The sequence below is a fragment of the Megascapheus bottae genome, chromosome 6 (genome assembly GCF_031878675.1).
Source record: "Megascapheus bottae isolate mThoBot1 chromosome 6, mThoBot2.hap1, whole genome shotgun sequence".
NCBI lineage: Eukaryota > Metazoa > Chordata > Mammalia > Rodentia > Geomyidae > Megascapheus > Megascapheus bottae.
The window spans coordinates 8080713-8085694 of NC_143514.1; the positions used below are offsets into that span (position 1 = coordinate 8080713).

General features: G+C 42.9%; 1 pseudogene; it reads left to right on the forward strand.

Annotated features, from left to right (window-relative positions):
- Positions 1-2983: 2983 nt before the first annotated feature.
- Positions 2984-4353, forward strand: LOC150061347 (elongation factor 1-alpha 1 pseudogene; annotated as a pseudogene).
- Positions 4354-4982: the final 629 nt, after the last annotated feature.

Sequence of the window (4982 nt, forward strand, 5' to 3'; positions counted from 1 at the left end):
AGAAAGAAAGAAAGAAGGTATAATTACTAGAGAAAACAATTTTGAAGAAACTGTTACTACTCCATTGGGCCTATTAAAACACTGTGGCTGTTATGCCCTGTCTCATGTTTGGCATCTCTCTGTTGCCCCGTTTGGATGGAACCCATGACCTTGACCCACAGAGCTGGAATTACAGGCATGCACCACCATGCCTGGCTTCATGTTATCAAAATGAATGTACACACACACACACAAATTATGTTATATATAATTTCCAACCCTCAGGTCACTTTGTTTATTTTGTGCTGGTCCTGGGGCTTGAACTCAGGGTCCAGGTGCTGTCCCTGCCTTTTTGTGCTCAAGGCTAATGCTTTACCACTTGAGCCACAGTACCTTTTCCAGCTTTTTCTGAGTAGTGGGAGTGGGCTGGGAGTTTGCATAGACGTTGGATTCCTTGGTACCACATGCATATAAGTGGAAGTGGTGTTGCGGCTCAAGTGGAAGAGCTCTAGTCTTGAGAAAGCCCAAGGGCAGTGCTCAGACCCTGACATCAAGCCCCAGAACTAGAAAAAAAAGAAAAAGAAAAATAGATTGTCACAGACTTTTCTGCCCAGGCTGGCTGAACTGTGATCCTCAGACCTCAGACCATGCTAGGATTACAAGAGTGAGCCACTCGTGTCTGACATGGAAGTCACTTATGGTTGTTCATATATGTGTATTTATTGATATAAAAATTAAATTTATTTTTATAATAAGTTACACACCCCACATACAACAATAGCAACAACATAGTTCGAATTTTTCTTTGAACACAGCCCAGGCCACCAGAAAAGCTTTGTTCCTTTGCCTTCTAGATCGGCCTCTTATTTGCTCAGGTATGAGTTGCTAGAAAAGGTCTACAGCAGATCTTAAGAATCCAATCCTCCCTGAGACAGAGCAGCTAAGCCAACATTAGTGAACTATCATTAAAAATTATTTTCTTGGGGGCCGGGAGTTTGGCTTGCCTAGCATGCATAAAGACCTGGGTTCGATTCCTTGGTGCAACATTAAAAAAAAAAAAAAGCCAGAGATGGTGCTGAAGTGGTGCCAGAGATGGTAGAGCTCTAGCCTTGAGAAAGTCCAAGGACAGTTCTCAGGCCCTGAGCTCAAGCTCAGGACTGGCAAAAAATAAAAATAAAAACAAATAAAATAATTTTTTACTGAACTTTCTCTAGATTGACAGAAACCAAAAATTTTTCTTCAAGACTTTTTCTATGATTTGATCTAGCACAGAAAAAACATCCTGTACAATCTATGTTACAAAAAAACTTTAAAAATTCTCTTTAACTAATTGTACAAAGGGGTTTTTAAGTTAACATGTTGGTTTATGAGTGCAATGCATCTTGATCATTCTCCTGTCTCTTCCAATCTCACTCAGCCCCTTAAGTTACCTAAAATGTTTGCTATTGATCTCATGAATTGTGTTGTAGCAATTAAACGAACTGACTATATTCTTTTGGTATAATTTTTATTATCTTCAATTACGTGTAAAAGGAGTTTCACATATCGGTTTACGCGTACAGCACATTTCTGGTAATATGTAAGCAGCCAAATCAAGAGATGGTCACTTAGGTTTTCAAAAGGATTGTTATAGCACCATCTTGTGACTATTCTGGTTACACTACTTAAAGAACAAACCTTCAGAGACTTGCTTAAGATTTCAAAAGGAATCTTGTGGCATCCTCTTGTGGCGTATTATGGAATTGGACCAAACAACCATATGATTTTGACCAAGGCCAGACAGTTGCCTACTGACTGTTAATTTAGGATAAACTTGGCTAGGGTTTTTGGTGTTGGTAAAATTGGCATTTTGAGCCTGATGCCTCTATGTTTCTGGGAGTTGTTCTGTGTATCACAGGAGGTACCCCAATAGAACTCCTCCAGTTGCACCAGTCAAAAATGTCTCCAGGGGCCGGGACTTTGGCCTAGTGGTAGGATGCTTGCCTAGCATGCATGAACATCCAGGTTTGGTCCCTCAGTACCACATACATAGAAAAAAGCCAGAAGTGGTGCTGTGGCTTAAGTGGTAGAGCTCTAGCCTTGAGAAAGCCCAAGGACAGGGCTCAGGCCCTGAGCTCAAGGCCCAGAAGTGGCTAATAAAATAAAAATAAAAATGTCCCTAGTCAGAGAGTGTCAAATGTGATTATTTATTGTGAATTGCCTGGGTCTGGGATCTTGGGGAAACAGGAGAGAATGAAGCAAGCAAAGTCTCTGCTCATGAGGGAAATAAATAATATAATGCCTTGTAGGAAATGATGGGGGACTGTTATTCTGCAGAGGGTTGTCACTGGCCTAATTATGAAATGAGCCCCAGAAAAATGCTACAAAGCCATCTGTTTATATATCACACAAGCTAAATGTGTGGCACCACCCCTTACATTGATTCCCATGGGGAAAATCAATCTTGAGTGTGAAAGATTTTCATAATTGCATTGTGTGATTGTGTGTGTGTGTGTGTGTGTGTGTGTGTGTGTGTGCTGGTACTGGGGCTTGAACTTAGGGCATTAGCTTTATCTACTCAAGGCTGACTTTCAACCACTTGAGTTGCACCTTTACTTTTGCTTATTTGCTTGTTATTGGTGATTAATTTGGAGATAAGAATCTCATGGTATTTTCTACTCAAGCTGGCCACAAATCTTGATTCTCTTAACTCAGCTTCCTGAGTAACTAGGATTACAGACCTGAGCCACTGGCACCTGACTTGTGTAAATGCATCTTAAAAGGTGATTTTTGCCTGAGAGGGTGGCTCACACCTGAATCCTAGTTATTCAGGAGGCTGAGATCTGAGAATCACGGTTCAAAGCCAGTCTGGGCAAGGAACGTCTGTGAGACTCTACCTTAAACTTATCTTAACCACCAGAAAACAAGAAGTGGCATTGCTGTTCAAAGTAGAAGAGTGCTGTTTTTTCACAACGGGTTTGTCATCAGGACACAGGTGCTGTGAGAAACACCAATTCGAAGCCAAATGGGAAAGGGAAAGACCCATATCAACATTGTCGTCATTGGACACGGCAATTCCGGCAATTCCACTATCACTGGGCACCTGATCTACAAATATAGACAAGAGAACCATTGAGAAGTTCGAGAAGGAGGCTGCTGAGATAGGAAAGGGCTTCTTCAAGTATGCCTGGGTCTTGGATAAACTGAAGGCTGAACGCTAGTGTGGTGTCACCATTGACATCTCCCTGTAGAAAGTTAAGACCAGCAGGTAATACATGACCATCATGGATGCCCCAGGACACAGAGACTTCATCAAGAACGTGATCACAGGCACATCCCAAGCTGATTGTGCTGACCTGATTGTTGCTGCTTGTGTTGGTAAATTTGAAGTTGGTATCTCCAAGAATGGGCAGACCCGTGAGCATGCTCTTCTGGCTTACACACTCGGTATGAAACGGCTCATTGTCGGTGTTAACAGAATGGATTCCACTGAGCTACCCTACAGCCAGAAGAGATTCGAAGAAATCATTAAAGAAGTCAGCGCCTACATTAGGAAAATTGGCTACAACTCTGATACAGTAGCATTTGTGCCAGTTTCTGGTTGGAATGGTGACAACATGCTGGAGCCAAGTGCCAATATGAATTGGTTCAAGGGATGGAAAGTCATCCGTAAAGATGGCAGTGCCAGTGGAATCACCTTGCTAAAGGCTTTGGATTGCATTCTGCCACCAACTCGTCCACTAACCAGCCTTTGCCCCTGCCCCTTCAGGATGTCTACAGAATTGGAGGTATTGGCACCGTCGCTGTGGGTCGAGTGGAGACCGGTGTCCTCAAGCCTGGCATGGTGGTTACCTTTGCTCCTGTCAATGTCACAACTGAAGTGAAGTCTGTTGAAATGCATCACGAGGCTTTGAGTGAAGTCTTCCTGGGGACAGTGTGGGATTCAACGTCAAGAACGCGTCAGTCACAGATGCCGGCCATGGCAACGTTGCTGGTGACAGCAAGAATGATCTGCCCATGGAAGCAGCTGGCTTCACTGCTCACGTGATCATCCTGAACCATCCAGGCTAGATCAGTGCTGGCTATGCCCCCGTGCTGGACTGCCACACTGTTCACATTGCTTGCAAGTTTGCTGAGTTGAAGGAGAAGATAGACCTCCGTTCTGGGAAGAAGCTGGAAGACAGATCTAAATTCCTCAAGTCTGCCATCATTGTTGATATGGTTCCAGGCAAGCCCATGTGTGTGGAGAGCTTTTCTGACTGTCCTCCTCTGGATCGTTTTTCTGTTTGTGATATGAGGCAGACTGTTGCTGTGGGTGTCATCAAAGCTGTGGACAAGAAGGCTGCCGGAGCTGGCAAGGTCACCAAGTCTGCCCAGAAAGCTCAGAAGGCTTAAATGAGTATCACCCCTAACACCTGCCACTTCAGTCTTCACTGGTGGTGGAAGAACGGTCTCAGAGCTGTGTATCTCAATTGGCCATTTTAGTTTAATAGTAAAAGACTGGTCAATGATAACAATGCATCGAAAACCTTCAGAAGGAAAAAAAAATCTTCAGAAGGAAAGGAAAATGTTTTGTAGACCATTTTTTTTGGTGTGGCAGTTTTAAGTTATTAGTTTTTAAAAATCAGTACTTTTCAATGGAAACAACATGACCAAAAAATCTGTCACAGAATTCTGAGACCCATTAAAACAAAATTTCATGAAAAAAAATGGTAGAGTGCTAGCCTTGAGCAGAAGAGCTCAAGGGAAGCGCCCAGGCTTTGTGTTCAAGCCCCACAATCAAAAGGTGATTGGTGCTTCCAGGAAATCCAAAAGACTTGATCCCATCATTTCTTGACATCCATGTTGGCTAAGGACTTCAACTTTCAACTTAATCTAATATTTCCATTTTTCTTCTAGGGCTCCTCTCAGTTAATGATTGCACTTCCTCCTCATGTTTTGTACTATCTCAAAGGTTTCTATCCTCTTTTCAGAGGTTTCAAGGATAGCTGCATCTCTCCCACCAATATTCTGACTTATTTCAG